A 21,257-nucleotide genomic window follows, 5' to 3' on the forward strand; every position below is an offset into this window, starting at 1 on the left:
CTGTCTTTCATTTCATTTGTGTTCCATTAGCAGACTAATCAAGGTCCTATACTTCCTATTCTTATTATAAATCACATAGATTCTGTCATATGATTGTTGCTCCATTATTATTGTAAATAATAGCTGTTCTATACAATTGTAAATATTTCACAACACACCTCCCGGATCTTAGCCCATTTCAGTTTCCTGAACTCAATGAATGTAGTCCTTAACTCTATTCTCTCACACACTACACCTATTTACTATCCTTTATTCTCACCTTACCTCAGAATTTGACCTCCCACAACTTCACTGCTTTCTAGATCCAACTCACAATCCTTCCTTCCCCAATAAGAGTCTTACCTTCTTCCCATCATTTCTAAAAAGTGGCTAATTGGGTGGAAGATCACAGTTAACATGACACATAGCCAAAGGACCTCCTATCTCGTCTCTCCCTGCTGCTACTGAAAATAGAATAGAATACTCTTACTGTCTTAAACCATTTTGCCTTACCCCTCCAACTAATGACAAAAAAAGAGTAAGTGAAAGCACTGAACACCAGGACACCCAAATGAGACTGCACCAACAAATCTCACAGGTATTCTACTGCAGAAGATCACACCATAAACCCAGGAAGTCAGAACAGGTCAATTTAAGAAGCTGAGGTTAACAAGAAGAGTCTCACAAACAATAGGAAGAAAAAAAAAACAATCCACTAATGAAAGGAAAGGAGAAAGCCTCAGAAAAAAAGCTGAATGAAGTAGAGGCCACTCAACTATTAGATATTCAGTTCACAGCAATGGTCAAGCAATCAGGAAGGTCAAGGAGCTCAGAGAACATTACCAGAAAGTACAGAGAAACTACAATGAACTCACCGCAAACTATATCAACATGAAAAAGTAAATAGAAACTATCAACAAGGCCCAACAGGAAATGAAGAATACAATATCTAAACTGAAAAACACAGTAGAAGGAATCAAAAGCAGGTTCCATGAAGGAGAAGATCGGAGCAGTGAGCTAGAGGAAAAAGTAGAAAAAAAAAAACACCCAGAAAGAGCAAGAAAAGGAAAAGAGGCTCAGAAAGAATAAAGAGGGATTAAGAGAAATACAAGACAATATGAAATGTAATAATATCCAAATAATAGAGATACCAGAAGGAGAAGAAGAAGAGCAAGGGATAGAAAACCTATTTGAAAAAATAATGATGGAAAACTTCCCTACTTTCACGAGAGAAAAAGTCAAACAAATCCAGGAAAGACAGAGAGTCCTAATCGAAAGGAACCCAAACAGGCCCACTTCAAGACACATCATAATGAAAATTGCAAAATTCCAAGACAAAGGGAGAATCTTAAATGCAGCAAGGGAGAAACAGTAAGTAACATACAAGGGAGCCCAAATAAGGTTAGCAGCGGACTACTCAATGAAATGATCCAAGTCAAAACAGAATGGCAAGAAATATTCCAAGTAATGAGAACCAGTAGCCTGCAACCAAGGCTACATTACCCAGTAAGGCTCTCAATCAAGATAGAAGGCCAAATAAGGAGCTTCCCAGACAAAAGCAGCCTAAAAGAATACATCTCCACCAAACCATCTCTGCAAGAAACACTACAGGGACTGTTTTAAGAAAAGGAAGGAAAAGAGAGAGAGAGAGATAGAGGAACACAGGTATGAAAATGGCAATGAATAAATACCCATCAATAATAACCTTAAATGCAAATAGATGAAATGCCCCAATGAAAAGACATAGAATAGCTGAACAGATAAGAAAGCAGGACCTACACATATGCTGCCTATAAGAGACCCAACTCAGGACAAAAGACCTACAGAGATTGAAAGTGAACAACTAGAAACAAATTTTCTAAGGAAATGGACAGAAAAAAAAGCTAAGGTAATAATACTCATATTTAAAAAATAGACTTCAAAAATTAAAAAGGCCATAAAGAATGACAAAGAAGGTCACTTCATAATACCCAAGGGAAGAATCTACCAAGAAGACATAAACATTGTAAATATATATGCACCCAACATAGGAGCACCAAAGTACATTAAAAAAATTTGGAGGACTTCAAGAAAGTTATTGAGAGGAACACAATTATACTAGGAGATTTTAATACCCCACTGTCAAAAATAGATCCTCCAAACAAAATATCAAGAAAGATATTGTACAATTGAACAATACCCTAGATGAAATGGACTTAACTGATATACAGGGAGCCCTTCATCCCAAAGAAATAAGTACACATTCTTTTCAAATGCACATGAAACATTTTCAAAGAGAGACCACATGATAGGACATAAAACAAGCCTTAAAATATTCCAGAATATTGAAATCATACCAAGCATTTTCCCTGACCACAAGAGACTGAAAGGAGAAACCAATCCCAAGAGAAAAGACTCAAAACACTCAAAATCATGGAGATTGAATAGCATGCTATTAAACAATAAATGGATCAAGAACAAAATTAGGGGAGAAATCAAAAAGTTTGAGAAAACAAATGAAAATAAACTCACAACAACACAAAACTTATGAGACATGGCAAAGGCAGTCCTATGAGGGATGTTATTAGTGATACAGGCCTACCTAAAAAAGATAGAAACATTTCAAACAAAACCTAAGTTTACACCTACCAGAACTCAAGGAATAAGAAAGAAAACAGCCCAGAGCAAGTAGAAAAAAGGAAATAACCAAGATGAGAGCAGAATTAAATGACAGAGACTAAAAGCACAATTCTAAGCATCAGTGAATCCAGGAGCTGATTCTTTGAAAAGATGAACAAAATTGACAAGTCTTTAAGCAGGCTCATAAAGAAAAACAGAGGACCCAAATAAACACAAGGAGAAATGAAAGAGGAGAGATTAGAACTGATACCACAAAAATACAAAGGACTGTAAGAAATTAGTATGAAGAACTCAATGCCAAGACATTTGAAAATGTGGGTGAAATGGACAAATGTCTAGAAAAATATAATCTTCCAAAACTGCATAAAGAAGAAGCAGTAAGCCTGAATAGACCAATAACAGCAGATGAAATTGAAGCAGTAATTAAAAACTCCCAACACACAAAAAGTCCTGGACCACATGGTTTCACAGGAGAATTCTGCAAAGCATTGAAGGAAGAGCTAACTTCTATCCTTCACAGACTATTCCAAAAAATCCAATATGATGGAGAACTCCCAGATTCTTTTTATGAAGCCAGCATCATCCTAATTCCAAAACCAGATAAAGACACAACAAAGAAAGAAAACTTCAGGACAATATAACTGATGAACATAGATGCTAGAATCCTTACAAAATACTAGCAAAGCGCATCCAGCAATACATTAAAAAGATCATACACCATGACCAAGTGGGATTCATCCCAGGAATGCAAGGACGGTTCAACATTCTTAAATCAGTAGAAGTAATACAGCACATAAACAAATGCAAAAACAAAAATCACAAGATGATATCAATAGATACAGGAAAACCATTTGATAAGGTACAGCACCCATTTATAATAAAAACACTCAGCAAAATGGGAAGACAGGGAGCATTCTTCATTATATAAAGGCCATATATGAGAGACCTACAGCCAACATCATACTCAATGGGCAAAAACTAAAAGCTTTTCCACTAAGATCAGGAACAAGACAAGGTTGTCCACTTTGACCACTTCTATTCAACATAGAATTAGAAGTCTCAGCCACAGCAATCAGACAAGAAAAGGAAACAAAAGGCTTTCAAATCGGAAATGAGGAAACAAAACTGTCATTGTGTGTAGATGACATAATAGTGTACATAGAAAATCCTACAGACGCCACCCAAAAACTGCTCGACTTAATAAATGTATTTGGCAAAACAGTGGGATACAAAGTCAATATCCAGAAATCAAAGGCATTTTGGTATACCAACAATGAATCAGCAGAAGCAGAAATCAAGAAAAAATCCCATCTGATATAGCAAAAAGAAAAATAAAATACCTAGAAATAAACCTAACCAAGGAGGTAAAAGACCTGTACTCAGAAAACTACACAACACTGAAGAAAGAAATCAAGACAGAAACAAATGGAAACATAGACTGTGTTCACAGATTAGAAAAATTAACATCATCAAAATGTCCATACTTCCCAAAGCAATTTACAGATAGAATGCAATCCCTATTAAAGTTCCAATGGCATATTTCACAGACATAGCAAAAATACTTCAAAAATTTATATGGAACCATAAATGACCCCAAATAGCTGCTGCAATTTTGAGAAAGAGAAGCAAAGTAGGAGGGATCACAATACCTGATACCAAACTGTACTACAAGGCCACTGTAATCAAAACAGCCTGGTACTGACATAAAAATAAACAGATAGACCAATGGAACAGAACAGAGAGCCCAGAAATAAACCCAAGTCTCTATGGCCAATTCATATTTGACAAAGCATGCTGCAGCACAAAGTGGAGCAAAAATAGCCTCTTCAATAAATGGTGTTGGGACATTTGGACAGTTACATGCTAAAAACTGAAACTCGAGCACCAACTGACACCATACACCAAAATAAATTCAAGGTGGATAAAAACTTCAATATAAGCCGTGACACCATTAAAGTCCTAGAGGAGAACAAAGGCAGGAAAATGTCAGATATTTCATGCAGCACTATTTTCACTGATATGTCTCGTACAGCAAGGGACATAAAGGGAAGAATAAACAAAATGGGATCTCATCAAAATTAAAAGCTTCTGCACAGCTAAAGAAAAGTGTATTAAAATGAAAAGAGAACCAACCATATGGGAAAACACATTTGCCAATGATACCTCAGACGAGGGTTTAATCTCCAAATTATATAAAGAACTTACCAGACTCCGCTCTAAGAAGACAAGCAAAACAATTAAAAAATGGGCAAAGGACTTGAACAGACACTTCTCTGAAGAGGACATACAGATGACCCAGAGACACATGAAAAGATGCTCAGTATTCCTAGCTATCAGAGAGATGCAAATTAAAACCACAATGAGATACCACTTCACACCAGTCAGAATAGCCATCATAAACAAAGCAACAAACAACAAGTGTTGGAGAGGATGTGGAGAAAAGGGAACCCTACTGCACAGTTGGTGGGATTGCAGACAGGTACATCCACTATGAAAAACAGTATGCAGGACTTCCGCCAAGATGGAGGCATAGGTGGATGTTCCGTGCCTTCTCACACAATCAAGTTTAGAGACAACTAAATTTTAGCAACAGAAAACACAGCCAGAACATGGAAAATTGGAAGTTCGTTAAGAACAAATTCTTCAGCCTGACCGATAGAGGGCGAAACCAGCGGCTGGTGAAGCGGGTTTGCACAGGAGGACTGGGTCAGACAGACTCAGGCACGCGGAATCAAGACACGCGGAATCCAGGTGCATGGAATCCAGGCGCACGGAATCCAGGCGCAGGGTTGGACCTAGTGAGCAACCGAGCGAGCTACCAGGCGAGCGACCGCGGGGGAGACAGTGGGGAGCAGTGCTGCGTGTTGACTGTGGTCGCACATTTGCGCACAGGTGGACAGGTGAGGGAGTGGGCGGTTGGACTGGGGCCCAGCGGGTCCCCGCAGCAAGCGCCGTGGAGGGCGCAGCCATTTCCCCGCTCTGACCCCACTTCCACATACAGCGTCATAACCCATTGACTCTGAGTGGCCCGGCTCAGGGGAACCACCTAAGGCACTGCTCCTCACCCAGCTGTGAGAAACAGCAGAGGGGGTCGCCATTTCCCCGCTCTGACCACGCCCCCACATACAGCATCACAACCCAGCAACCTGGGAGTCCAAGGTGCCGCTTCTCACACTTAAAGGGCGCGAACAGACCAAAAATGGTGCAAGAAGATCTCAAAGCCCCAGAGCCTATAGATCTAAGTCATGAAGAAATAGCAAAACTCTCAGACGCACAGTGTAAAACACTGGTCATCAGGATGCTCACAGAACTGGTTGATTATAGACACAAATTAGAGAAACATATGAAGGCGAAACTAATTGAAATGAATGGAATTGCACAGGAAACCAATAGCAATGAAAAGGAAACTGGGACTCAAATCAATGGAGTGGACCAGAAGAAAGCAAATAATGGCCAAACAGAAAAGAGTCAAGAAGCAAGAATTCAAAAAAATGAGGAGAGTCTTAGGAACCTCCAGGACATCTTTAAACGCTCCAACATCCGAATTCTAGGGGTACCAGAAGGGGGAAAGGAACAGCCACCAGTGGAAAACTTATTTGAACAAGTAATAAAGGAAAATTTCCCCAATCTGGCAAAGGAAATAGACTTCCAGGAATTCCGGGAAGCTCAGAGAGTCCCAAAGAAGTTGGACCCAAGAAGGAACACTCCAAGGCACATCATAATTACATTAGCCAAGATGAAAATGAAGGAGAGAATCCTAGAAGCAGCAAGAGATAAGGGGACAGTCACCTACAAAGGAGTCCCCATCAGACTGTCAGCTGATTTCTCAAAAGAGACCCTACAGGCAAGAAGGGGCTGGAAAGAGGTATTCCAAGTCATGAAATCCAAAGACCTACAACCAAGATTGCTCTATCCAGCAAAACTTTCATTTAGAATGGAAGGACAGATAAAGTGCTTCTCAGATAAGATCAAATTCAAGGAGTTCATCATCACCAAGCCCTTATTATATGAAATGTTAAAGGGATTTATCTAAGAAAAAGAAGTTAAAGAAACATGAACAGTGAAAGGACAACAAACTCACAGTTATTAACAACCACACCTAAAACAAAAGCAAACTAAAAGGACAGCTAGATCAGGAGTGGAAACACAGAAATGAAGATCTCAAGGAGGGTTAGCAACAGGGGAGTGGGAGGAGGAGAAGGGGGGAGAAGGTACAGAAAATAAGTAGCATAGACAGTAGATAGAAAATAGAAGGGGGGGGGCAAGAATAGCATGGGAAATATAGAATCTAAAGGACTTGAGACACATGGTCATGAACTAAAGGGGGGTAATGGTGGGGATGGGGGGGTAGGGTGGAGGGGAATGAAAGGGGGAATAGAACAACTGTAACAGCATAATCAATAAAAAATTTTAAAAAAAAGGAGGAGTTTCAAGATGGCGGTAGACTAGGATGGAGCAGATACCAGTTCCTAGTACAAAAGAGAGAGAAACCTATCTGATCGGAGGAGATGAGGCCAGCAAGCCAGCAGTTGCCAAGCATATATGAAAATAAGAGACCAGAAACCTCATCGGTCACGGAGGAACCAGACTGGAGGGAGACAGCAGCGGTACAGTAGTCTCTGGGACGGAGCAGGGAGAAACAGCAGGTGCAGGGTAGGGGAACCAGCGCCTAGTGATGAGAGCCCAGCGGCACTTGGGACAGCCTTCAGTGCCCAGACGGCTCCCTCCCTAAGATTTTTGGGCCTGGGGCCTGCCAAGTAGTCCAACCAGAGGGGAGCAGAGGTGATTTCAGTCTGTGCATAGCTCGGAGGTCCAGCGCCTGGTGGGAACTGTGTCTGGGAGAGTGCCTAACAGCGCCTGGGACACCATTCAGCACCGGGACGGCTCCCTCCCTGGGATTTTTCCGCCAGGCAGGCCAAGTGGCCCAGGCAAAGAGGTGTAGAAGAAATTTCAGCCTGCGCGCAATTTGGGGAATTAGTGGCTCCACACGCAGTGTGTCTGGGCAGGTGCCTAAGGGCACCTAGGCCAAGGTTCAGCGCCCAGAAAGCTCCTTCCCGAGGATTTTTGGGCCGGGGACCTGCCAAGTGGCCCAAACAGAGGGGAGCAGAGGAGATTTCAGCCTGCACACAGTTCTGGGTCCAGTGCCCGGCGTGGTGCTGCTCCATCCCTAGGGTTTTTTTTTGGCAGAGGTTGGCCAGGGGACCCAGACAAACACAGGAGCAGAAGGGATACACACCACGCAGTGTGCTGCAACATGCGCACAGAGTTTCTGGGTTGGCACCCAGTCCTCAGATCGGCTCCCGGCTTCCAGTCCACCCTCCTCAGACTATCTGGAAGCCCCTGGCGCTGAGGGGTCCTGGGAAAAGAGCTGAGACCCTCAACCCCCCTCCCTTTCTGGCCAAGCAAGGTGGGGTGCCAGGAGAGACTCTTTTGATAGCGTTTGCAGAGAGGGTGCGGAGGACAAAGGGCCCCAACCAAGGACTCTGTGGTTGCCAACCCAAGAGAACTCAGAGGTGCAGCCTGGGGCTCTGAATCCAGTAGACATGGCAGCCTGGTCTGCTTCACACCCAGCTTGGCAGCGAGCCCAGGATTGGGCAGAGGGCCTGGGGCTTCCCAACTGAACGGGGGCAGGTCTGTGCTCAATCCCGAGGGAACTAGGCAACTAAGCCTGTGCAGGTGCCTGCAAACACAGCAAACCAGGTTATGGTGGTAACCCCTGGGAGAGTAGCGCTGTGAGGAAGTCCTAGTTCCCCATTGTAGGGAGCTGGGGAGAGGCGCCAAGTGTCTGGATCCTAGAGGGGCTGGCTGAAAAAATCACAACAATGCAACCAGAAAAACTGGTTCGGCTAGTTTGAAGCCAACAAGTGACATTTCCTTTTCTGATGTTGTTTTTGAGAGATCATCTTTGTTTGTGCGTCTTTTTGTTTTGGGGGTTTTTTTGTTTGTTTGTTTGTTTGTTTTTTACTTCATTTTATTTTTATTCTTTCTTTTTTTTTTTTTACTTTTCTTCCTTCTCCATTCCTTTTCTTTATCTTTTTGCTTTTTTAAAATAATCTGTTATTTCTTTTAAATTTTATTACTGTTTCATCTTTCCATACTTTTGTCCTCTTTTCCCGGATTTTCTGTTCTATTTCTTTTTCTTTTCTTTCTAAACTTACTGTTCTTTCTTCCATTCCCCCACCATTTTTTTCTTTCTTCCTTTTATTTCTTTCCTTGTCACTTCTTTCTTTTACCCACAAGAGACACAATCAACTTGAAAATATGAAAAGACCAGAGCTGGACCCATAGAAGAGGCCTCCCAATAGTAGAGTCAGAGAGACAAATTGCACATTGTTGTAGGAGAGAAGCCAAAAGTTGCTGCATATTTGAGTAGGTGGAAGCAGAGAAAAAGAGGATAACCAAAAGAGGCTGCACCACTGAAATTCACAGGCATTCCACCACAAAAGTTCACACCATAAACCCAGGGTGTCAAAACAGATTAATCTAAGAAGCTGAGGCTAACAAGAAGAGTCTCACAAACAATGGGAAGACAAAGAAACAATCCCCAAATGAAAGGAAAGGAGGAATCCTCAGAAAGAATGTTAGATGAAATAGAGGCAAGTCAACTATCAGGTACTGAATTCAAAGCACTGGTTATCGGGAAGTTCAAAGAGCTCACAATCAGCTACCAGAAACTACAGGGGAGCTACAATGATCTCACTGTGAACTATATCAACATGAAAAAGGAAATGGAAATTATTAGCAAGGGCCAAGAGGAAATGAAGAATACAATTTCTGAATTAAAAAACACAGTGGAAAGCATTAAAAATAGGGTGGATGAAACAGAAGATCAGATTATTGAATTAGAGGACAAAGTAGAAAGCATCTCACAGAAAGAACAGGAAAGGGAAAAGAGGCTCAGAAAGAATGAAGAGAGATTAAGAGAAATGCAAGACAATATGAAACGTAATAATATCCGAATAATAGGAATACCAGAAGGAGAAGAAGAAGAACAAGGGATAGAAAACATATTTGAAAGAGTAATGAGAGAAAATTTCCCTAATTTGATAAAAGAAAAAGTCACACAGAGCCAGGAATCACACAGAGTCCCATTCAAGAGGAACCCAAAGAGGCCCACTGCAAGACACATCATCATTAAAATGGCAAAATTCCAAGACAAAGAGAGAATCTTAAAGGCAGCAAGGGAGAAAAAAGAAATAATATACAAGGGAGTCCCAATAAGGTTAGCCACTGACTTCTCAATGGAAACACTCCAAGCAAGAAGAGAATGGCAAGAAATATTCCAAGTAATGAGAACCAGAGGCCTACAACCAAGACTACTTTACCCAGCAAGGCTCTCAATGAAGATAGAAGGCCAAATAAAGAGCTTCCAAGACAAAAGAAGTCTAAAAGAATTTGCTGCCACCAAGCCAGCTCTACAAGAAATACTAAAAGGTCTGCTTTATGGAAAGGAAGGAAAAGAGACAGACAGAGAGGAACACAGGTACAAAAATGGCAATGAATAAGTACCTATCAATAATAACCTTAAATGTAAATGGATTAAATGCTCCAATCAAAAGAAACAGAATAGCGTCATGGATAAAAAAGTATGACCCACACATATGCTGCCTACAAGAGACCCAGCTCAGGACAAAAGACCATCACAGACTAAAAGTGAAAGGCTGGGAACAAATTTTCCAAGCTAATGGACAAGAAAAAAAAGCTGGGGTAGCAATTCTCATATCAGACAAAATAGACTTCAAAAAAAGAGCCATAAAGAGTGACCCAGAAGGTCACTTCATAATACTCAAGGGAAAAATCCACCAAGAAGACATTAACATCATAAATATATATGCACCCAACATAGGAGCACCAAAATATATAAAGAAAATCTTAGAGGAATTCAAGAAAGATATAGACAGCAACACAATTATAGTGGGGGATTTTAACACCCCACTATCAAAAATGGGCAGATCTTCCAAACAAAATATCAACAAAGACATTGTGGCATTAAACAACACCCTTGATGAAATGGACCTAACTGATATATACAGAGCTCTTCACCCCAAAGAAGCTAAATACACATTCTTTTCAAATGCACATGGAACATTCTCAAAGATAGACCACATGATAGGACACAAAAGGAGCCTCAACAAATTCAAGAATATTGAAATCATACCAAGCATTTTCTCTGACCACAAGGGACTGAAACTGGAAACCAACCCCAAAGGAAAAAACCCAAAACACCCAAAATCATGGAGACTGAATGGTATGCTATTAAACAATGAATGGGTCAAGAATGAAATTAGGGAAGAAATCAAAAAGTTTCTGGAAACAAATGAAAATGATCTCACAACAACCCAAAACTTATGGGATACAGCCAAGGCAGTCCTGAGAGGGAAGTTCATAGCAATACAGGCCTACGTAAAGAAAACAGAAACATTTCAAACAAACGACCTTACTCTATGCCTGCAAGAACTTGAGGAACAACAACAAAAACAGCCCAAAGCAAATAGAAGGAAGGAAATAACAAAGATCAGAGCAGAACTAAATGACATAGAGACTAAAAGTACAATTCTAAGGATCAATGAATCCAGGAGTTGGTTCTTTGAGAAGATAAACAAAATAGACAAGCCTTTAAGTAGGCTCATCAAGAAAAGAAGGGAACGGACACACATAAACACAATCAGAAATGAAAGAGGAGAGATTACAACTGATACCACAGAAATAGAAGAGATTGTAAAAAATTACTATGAAGAACTGTATGCCAAGAAATTTGAGAACCTAGGGGAAATGGACACATTTCTAGAAAAATTAAATCTCCCAAAACTCAATGAAAAAGAAGTAGAACACCTGAATAGACCAATAACAGCAAAAGAAATTGAAGCAGTAATCAAAAAACTCCCATCACACAAAAGCCCCGGACCACATGGGTTCACAGGAAAGTTCTACAAAGCATTTAAGGAAGAGCTAATCCCCATTCTTCACAGACTATTCCAAAAAATCCAAAAGGATGGAAAACTCCCAAACTCCTTTTATGAAGCCAGCATCATCCTAATTCCAAAACCAGATAGAGATACAACAAAGAAAGAAAACTTCAGGCCAATATCGCTGATGAACACAGACGCTAAAATCCTCAACAAAATATTGGCAAATCGCATCCAACAATATATCCAAAAGATTATACACCATGACCAAGTGGGATTCATCCCAGGGATGCAAGGATGGTTCAACATTCGCAAAACAGTAAATCTAATTCATCACATAAACAAAAGCAAAGACAAAAACCACATGATCATATCAATAGACGCGGAAAAAGCTTTTGATAAGGTACAACGCCCATTTATGATAAAAACACTCAGCAAAGTGGGAATAGAGGGAGCATTCCTCAATATAATAAAGGCCATATATGAGAGACCTACAGCCAATATCATACTCAATGGGAAAAAACTAAAAGCTTTTCCACTAAGATCAGGAACAAGACAAGGATGTCCACTTTCACCACTTCTATTCAATATAGTATTAGAAGTTTTGGCCACAGAGATCAGGCAAGAAAAGGAAATAAAAGGCATCCAAATAGGAAAGGAGGAAACAAAACTGTCACTGTTTGCAGATGACATGATAGTATACATGGAAAATCCTATAGACTCTACCAAAAAACTGCTCAAACTAATTAATGAATTTGGCAAAACAGCAGGATACAAAGTCAATATCCCGAAATCAAAGGCATTTTTGTATACAAACAATGAATCAGCAGAAGCAGAAATCAAGGAAAAAATCCCATTCGATATAGCAAAAACAAAAATAAAATATCTGGGAATAAACCTAACCAAGGACTTAAAAGACCTGTATGCGGAAAACTACACAGCACTGAAGAAAGAAATCAGGGAAGACACAAACAAATGGAAACATACACCTTGTTCATGGATTCGAAGAATTCACATCATCAAAATGTCCATACTACCCAAAGCAATATACAGATTCAATGCAATACCTATTAAAGTACCAATGGTGTATTTCACAGACATAGAACAAACACTTCAAAAATTTATATGGAATCATAAACGAGCCCGAATAGCAGCTGCTCTTTTGAGAAAGAAGAACAAAGTAGGAGGGATCACAATACCTGATATCAAACTGTATTACAAAGCCACTGTAATCAAAACAGCCTGGTACTGGCATAAAAACAGGCACATAGACCAATGGAACAGAACAGAGAGCCCAGAAATCAACCCAACTCTCTACAGTCAATTAATATTTGACAAAGGGGGTAGTAACATAAAATGGAGTAAAGATAGCCTCTTCAGCAAATGGTGCTGGGAGAACTGGACAGCTATGTGCAAAAAATGAAACTTGAGCACCAACTTACACCATACACCAAAATAAATTCAAGATGGATAAAAGACTTAAATATAAGCCGTGACACCATTAAAGTCCTAGAGGAGAACATTGGCAAGAAAATCTCAGATATTCCACGCAGCAACATTTTTACGGATATGTGCCCTAGAGCAAGGAATATAAAGGAAAGAATAAACAAATGGGATCTCATCAAAATAAAAAGCTTCTGCATGGCTAAAGAAAACAGTATTAAATTAAAAAGACAATCAACTGTATGGGAAAACATATTTGCCAATGATACCACAGACAAAGGTTTAATATCCAAAATATACAAAGAACTTACACCACTCCACTCTAGGAAGACATTGAACCCAATTAAAAAATGGGAAAAGGACTTGAACAGACACTTCTCCAAAGAGGACATACAGAATATTCAGAGACACATGAAGAGATGCTCAATATCATTAGCTATCAGAGAGATGCAAATTAAAACCACAACGAGATACCACTTTACACCAGTCAGGATGGCTATAATAAACAAAGCAACAAACAACAAATGTTGGAGAGGTTGTGGGGAAAAGGGGACCTTAGTTCACTGTTGGTGGGATTGCAGGCTGGTACAACCATTATGGAAAACAGTACGGAATTTTCTCAGAAAAATAAAAATCACCCTGCCTTTTGACCCAGCAATTCCACTGCTAGGATTATACCCCAAGAATCCTAAAACCTCAATTTCAAAGAACCTATGCACCACAATGTTCATAGCAGCACAATTTACAATAGCCAAGAGTTGGAAGCAACCTAGGTGCCCATCAGTAAATGAATGGATCAAAAAAATTGTGGTACATATACACAATGGAATTCTATGCAGCAGAGAGAAAGAAGGAGCTACTACCCTTTGCAACAACATGGATGGAACTGGAAAGCATTATGCTGAGTGAAATAGGTCAGGCATTGAAAGACAAATACCATATGATCTCACCTTTGACAGGAAGCTAAAGAATAAAACAAACAAGCAAACAGAATAAAAACAAAGACACTGAAATAGAGAACAAGTGGGCAGCGACCAGAGGGGAGAGGGAAGGGAATTTAAGGGGAAAAGGGGGGAGGGATTTTGAGGAACAAGTATGAAAGACACAGGGATGAGGACTGGGGGAGGGGAAATTGGAGGGGGGGGGGAGACAGGGTGGGGCGTGGGATGGGAAAAATAGAAAAAAAATGTACTTGAAAGTAACTAAATAAAAATTTATTATAAAAAAAAAGAAAAACAGTATGCAATTTTCTCAGGAAACTAAAAATGGATCTGGTTTTTAACCCAGCAATTCCACTACTAGGATTATATCCTGAGAACCCTGAAACACCAATCCAAAAGAACCTCTGCACCCCAATGTTCACAGCAGCACAATTTTCAATAGCCAAGTGCTGGAAGCATCCTAGGTGCCCATCAGTAAGTGACTGGGTCAAAAACATATGGTACATTTACACAATGGAATTCTAGGCAGCAGAAAGAAAGAAGGAGCTCCTACCCTTTGCAACAGCATGGATGGAAATGGATAGCATCATGCTAAGTGAAATAAGCCAGGGAGTGAAAGATAAATACAGTGATCCCTCACCTATCTCGGGAGTTAGGTTCCAGAGACCTCCATGACAAGTGAAAATCTGCAAAGCTGCGGCATTATATTTATTTATTTATATATATTTTAAGGCTCTATAAACCCTTCCCACGTTCATATAACCCTTTCCCACTCTCTTATTAAGCTTTCTCACACTCTTATAAACACTTCTTTTGCTCTTAAACACTTTCTACACTCTTAAACCTATGTAATTTTAATAACATATAAAATTCTATATGGGTACTCACCAGTAAAGTATACTACAACTTGAATGATGAAGACCATGAATTATGTAGCTATGCACTACTGATGGCAATGAAGGTGATAACAATGAGATGACTGTACTGCACACCAAAGAAGAGCATTACAGCTCTTCTGAAGGCACCACTTCATCAGACGCTTCATCAGGTGGTGCAGTATCTTTGCCCTGGGCCATAATTCTATTTTCGCTAAGGGCAGAGGTGTAACTGATCTCTTCATAGGAGTGATGAACATAGTTATGGGGAGTTGCTGGTGCTGCTTTTTATCCACAGAGGCAGCTTCTCCACGCAGAGAAACAGTCTTGAGTCCAAAGTGTCTCTGAAATTTGTCAAACAAGCCCTTGCTGGCACTGAATGGGGTTGGTCTGGTGGAAGAAGCACTCCACAGTCCTGCTTCTGAGTCATTGTCCTCATCTTCATCCTCGTCACCATCGTGAACATCTGTGCTTTCCGTAAAACTATCATAAAGTTTCTTAGCCTTCGTCCAGATGGTGTTGGTATCCAGTGAGATATTATTCTTCCTGCAGTCATTTATTCACAGGGCCAATGCAGCTCCATCCTCACAATGGCCTTATTGTGGGAAGTGACCACCCTCTTTGCAGTCATTGTTGCCATAGACCTAATATTCTTCTTGTCTTTCTTTATGTAGTGAATAGTAGATTCATTGATTCATAATGGCAGCCTACAGCCACGTAGCTCTTGCCTTCCTTTACATGTCGAGAAGTTCCACCTTTTCCCTGATAGTAAGCATATTCCTTTGGCACTTGGGTTCACTGCCAGAAGCCTTAGAAGGTGCAGAACATTTGGGTGGCATCGTAGGACTTGAAATAAATTCAAACTTTTATGAAACTTTCACAAAAACACAACACCGCAGAGTAACACTACACACAGCAATCACATGTCTATGTGAAGTGGACAAGGAGAGATGCTGAACATATGGGCACAGTGCCAGAGAGCAACCAGACCAATGCTACGGTCACTGAGCCAATCAGCACCCAGGATACAGAACATAGTGCTGTGGTTGGTTGCCTTCCATTCCGTCAGCCAATAGTGTGCCATGTACAACCTCACATTGGCAAACCTAAGCATGTGGTACTGGTATACTGCATTTCCATTGTGTACAGTATGGTATTCATCTGCTGATGAAATACATACTGTATTTTAATTTCAATTTAATATTCTTTTAATATGTTTGAATTAACATTTTAAATATTTTTATATTGTTTTAAAATTTTAGGCAAAAATAATTAAAATTATAATTATATAAATACTCACATACTGCAAAATCCCACGATGTAGCAAAAAACTCCATGATGCAGAATTAGATATATATATTTTTAAAAACCCATGATACAGTGAAGCCACAATAAGTGAACCACAATATAGTGAGGGATGACTGTACCATATGATCTCACCTTTAACAGGAACCTAATCAACAAAACAAACAAGCAAGCAAAATATAACTAAAGACACTGAAATTGAGAACAGGCTGACAGTGATCAGAGGGGAGAGAGGAGGGAATTTCAGGGGAAAAGGGGAAGTATTTGCAGGAACAAGTATACAGGACACATGGACAATAACAACAGGGAGGGGTGGAAATGGGAGGGAGGTAGGGAGGGCTGAGGGGTTGTGCTGGGATGGGGGTAAAAGGCAGAAAACTATATATACTTGAACAACAATTAAAAAATTTAAAAAATATGTAACACACCAAATATGTATTAATTGATTGTTTATGTTACTAATAAGACTTTCAGTCAAAAGTAGACTGTAAGTAGTTAAATTTTTGCAAAGTCAAAAGTTATATGCAAAATTTTTACTGTAAGAGGGTTGGCGCCCTTAACCTCAGCACTGTGCAAGGATCAGTGTAGTTGCCTCAATAACTGCTGTTGTGCTGAGTCAGGATATGTGCATGCCAAAAACTGAAGTTGGGCCTATGTCCTGAACTATACATGAAAGTGAATTTAAAATGAATCTGAGACATAAATGTAAAAACCAAAACTATAAAACACATGGTGAAAACCAGGAACAAATCTTCATGACCTTGGACTAGGCAATGATTTCTTATATATAATACTAAAACATAATCAACAAAACAAAAACTAAGTAAAAATAATTTCATCAAAATTAAAAATGTTTGTCCTTCAAATGATACTATCAGGAAAGTAAAAAAACAACCTTCAAATTAGGAGGAAATATTTGCAAATCCTGTATCTAATAATGGATTTGTATCTAAAGTATGCAAAAAATTCTTACAACTCGGTAATAAAAATGATTAAGTTAGTCAATTGCATGTAATCTATATTTATATTGTAGGAAAATAGGGTATATGCAAATATGCCTACAAAACCACTTTATTTCTGTGGATTCAGTGTAGTGCTCAGATGTGGCAAATTCAAGTTTTGCTTTCTGGAACTTTCTAGGATTGTTTTCCCAAATATATTTTTTAAAGATTTTATTTATTTATTTTTAGAGAGGGGGAAGAGAAAAAGAAAGAGAGGGAGAATAACATCCATGTTTGGTTGCCTCTTATGTACCCCCTACTGGGGACCTGGCTGGCAACCCAGGTATGGGCCCTAAACTGGGAATTAAACTGGCAACCCTTGGCTTCACAGGCCTGTGCTGAATCCACTGAGCCACACCAATGTTTTCTTTCCCAAACATTTTTGATCCATGCTTGGTTCAAACAACAGGTACTGAAGGCCAACTTGATTACAGTTCTAAAAAGTAACCTAGGCGAATGCATGGCTACCTGTTGAGGTATGTAAAAGGGCCACAGGTCCAGGAAAAGAGCAGCATTGAAGCAATAGCCCAGGCTTGTAACCCCTGGCCACTGGGCTTAGATGCATATGGTTGAAGTTCAGATGCTATCGTAGGGCCTTAAGCAACTTTTTCTTTCTTGTTCAAAACCTCACTGACAACAGAAAAAGAAGGAAGTACATCATTTGTGGGTGAAAAGTCACATTTAAATCATGGTTTTCTTGCTAGTTCCTTGAACTAGCAAGGAAACCAGACTGCAGAAGAAGCTGTTCCTCCCATCACATTCTGTGGCATTTGGGCAGACAGATGTAACCAAGTGATGAGCATCACTGAGACTCAGTGATGCTGGCCTACCAAAATTAACTTGCTTGCATAACACAAGATAGAATTAAGTTAGTATATTTTTAAAAAGTTCTAGTGGTGAATTTTGTCTTATATTGCTTTTATCTCAACTTAAAATGATTTATATAAAAATACATCTGATGCTATCCTAACTGGAGATTTTTCCTTTTTGTACCAATAAAATTTTATCATGTCAATAGTTGAAGTTAAGTATTCTTATACTTGTAATCTAAAGCATTCTAACATATATCACTTGTAACTCACATATTTTTAATTTGAAAGAAATAAAATGAGGACCTAGCATTCTAAATCTTACAATGTACAATGTGTATTCTATGGTAAAAATAAAAATGTGTGACATTAAATTTTGGATAAAAGTGGTGAAATATTCAGGGAGTATCAAGGCCTCGCTATCTAGAAAAAAAAAAAAAAAGATTCCTCCTTCCATGCTACCTAAGATAAAAGAAAAGGAGGAGAAAACAAAAATGTACAAGTTACCAACAGTAACCAAACAAGAAAAGGAGAAGGGCTTAATAAGATGAAGTTGGGAAAGTGCTAGCTCATGTAAAAAACAGAAGTTTGAGAGGATCAGGGTGAGGTCATGTTCCCACCTCCCAGAGACCACATCTGGTGAGTCTACAAAATCCTGACAATTCTCACTCAAATATTGATAAAAGAGAAAGGAGCGATAATTTATTCTTAGCTTTTCCCGTTTTTGACTAAGGAGTAGTGAAAATGGCTGCAGTGGAGTTGAAAGAAAAAAAAAGAAAAGTTAGCCATCTGCATGACTATCAGAAGTCTGAACCCTCCACACATCAACTGAGGGACTGAGCTGATGCTTATAGCTGCCTCCAAAACAGGGGGAATGCTATCCCCTTTCTGTCTCCCAAGGAGTAGTGAACTCTCCTATATTCAACCCAGTCTCATGCAGGAGGGAGAAGCCTAGCCATTGCAATACAACTCCATCCCTCCATGTTCAAAGGCCATGAAAAATCAGGCTTAAAGCGACTAATAAGCCCTCACACTGTCATCTAGAAAGGGGAAAGTAAAAGGATGTGATCAAGGAGGTGTCACCAGAGAGGAGAAAGGCAAATAGAAGGTCTGGAGAAAGCTGGCAAGCCTGGACAAGGTGAAATAACTAACTAGTAACGATGCTCAGAAGACAAAGAATCAGAATGAAAAGACAAAGACTTGGGATGGTTTCAATTTCTCAACAGCAACACTGGAAGCAAAAAGAAAGAAAAAAGAATAATGACTTCAAATTGTGAAGAAAAATCATTTCCGAACTAGAATTCTATACAATCCAAACCAGCAATCAAACTTGAGGGTAGAACTTTTTGGATATGTAAGTTCTTTAAAATATCTACTTCCATTTCTCAGGAAACTCTTGGGCCTTGTGATCCACCAAAACGATGAAGTAAACTAAAGAGGAAGGCATGAATGCAAGAAACAAGGATTCTGAAATAAAAGCAAAATGAAGCACAGAACAGAAACAGAAGATGTTTATCCTTGAAAAATTATAACCATAAGTTGACCAAAATTATGGCCAAATTTATATCACTTAGCTGGCCAAACAAAAACATAAGCTAAAGAATTTTCTTAAATTGTTCAAACACTAGTTGGCTCTTAGGCTTCTCACAGAAACAAAGATAAATTCTCTTCGAAATAAAATACCTTCTTCTCAGGCGTCAACTAATTTTCACAAATAATGTTTCAGGGACAATGAATGGCTCCCAGTCGAATGTGACCAAGTACACAAGAAAGCCAGGCACCCTGAGCAAGAACCATGGAAACACTCAGACCACGCAGCAGACATGTGAGACTTCATGTGGTGAAATTCACACAGCAAAACCAGAAAAATATATTGACTTTTTGGAAAGAAATAAAATGTAAATAAATAAAGAATCCACAAGAAACAGGACTCATTAAAAACTGATTTGTGGTGTGTCCCTGAGATCATCCTACTTTGAGCATTGCTAGAGAGGGATTCCAGGACTCAGCGTACAACCATAGCTGAAGATTATCACAGTGAAAGATTAAAAACAAAGTTAAAATATGGAGCAAAGGAAGGAAGTGTGGGAGAAATGTGTTGACTTTTAGGAAGATTTTTTACAGGTATTTGTGTGATGATTTTTAACATTTAAAAAAATCATTATAAGCACATTGATTAACTTTTTAAAGTTTACTCAAAAAGGACTATAGCAGTACTAAAGGGTGGCAAGAAGAGGCACCTAGAACATCACCTCATGTCTATGAGCAGTCCCTAAAGAAATATGTAATCTTAGTAAACTCAAAATAGGTCCTCTAGTGCCCATCTCCAACAATTTTACTAATTCTGAAAACCTATCTGGATATTCTAAGCCTTTGTTTAGAGGATGATGGCTATTTTGATGGCTTAGTGAAGTGTATTTAAGTCCAATGATTAACACATATAACCATAATAAAAATCCTTCATTTGAGTTAAACATTTAAAGAAGTAAATTGTACCCTTTGCAACAGCATGGATGAGCCAGTCAGCTAAACACAGGTACCATGATTACGTTCATGTGTGGAATCTAATGAACCAACAACTAACAAGCAAAATAGAGACAGGCTCCTAGATAGAGAGCAGGCTAATAGCTCTGGGGAGGTGTAGGGTAGGGGACAAGGGATTGAACCAAAAAAGGAAAAAAAAAAACAAAAAAACAGAAAGAACTCATGGACTCAGTGATTGCAGAAGAGAGGGGGGTAGAGGTGGAAGAGGGTATCGGGTGGATAAATGGTAATGGAAAAAATACAATACAATAAATAAAAACATTTAATGGCAAAATGAATGTAAGAGAATGTCCACGTGAAAAGGCTGAGGGACTACAATGGAATGTAAGCATTCCCTATCACCTATTTTTCTCCATGGCAATTATAATCTAACACACTACATTTTTTTTTTTGGTTATTGTATTTGGGTTCAGGCTACAGGCTTTAAAATCAGGCACCCCCAACCAGTGTTACTGAGAATGTGAGGGGCTGGAAACTTTTATGGGAAGATTTTAAAGTGCTGCCCAACACAGAAAAAGGGGAAGAGGATAGGGAGGGGAAACCAGGTAGGTGTTTTTAAACCATTTGAAGAATTACAGAAAAGGATTAAATGTAATTTAGCTCCAGACAGCAGGCCACTGTGGGTAAAGGAAACAAGTTAAAGGCACTGTCAAGATCTTCGTAATAATTAAAGCCCTCAAAAACAGGCTGGGACCTCCCAAAGGCCTGTGGGGAAGTCTGGCGACACCTAAGGCCACCTGGCCTGACTCCATGGCTTCCTGGTTACGAGTTAGCAGGGGTGTCTCGGCTTGGTGACTGGGAAGACACATAGCACAGGGAACAAGATTCTCTTCCT

Source organism: Artibeus jamaicensis, unplaced genomic scaffold, assembly GCF_021234435.1.
Source record: "Artibeus jamaicensis isolate MK-2021 breed Jamaican fruit bat unplaced genomic scaffold, CSHL_Jam_final contig_264, whole genome shotgun sequence".
In the NCBI taxonomy this organism is placed as follows: Eukaryota; Metazoa; Chordata; class Mammalia; order Chiroptera; family Phyllostomidae; genus Artibeus; species Artibeus jamaicensis.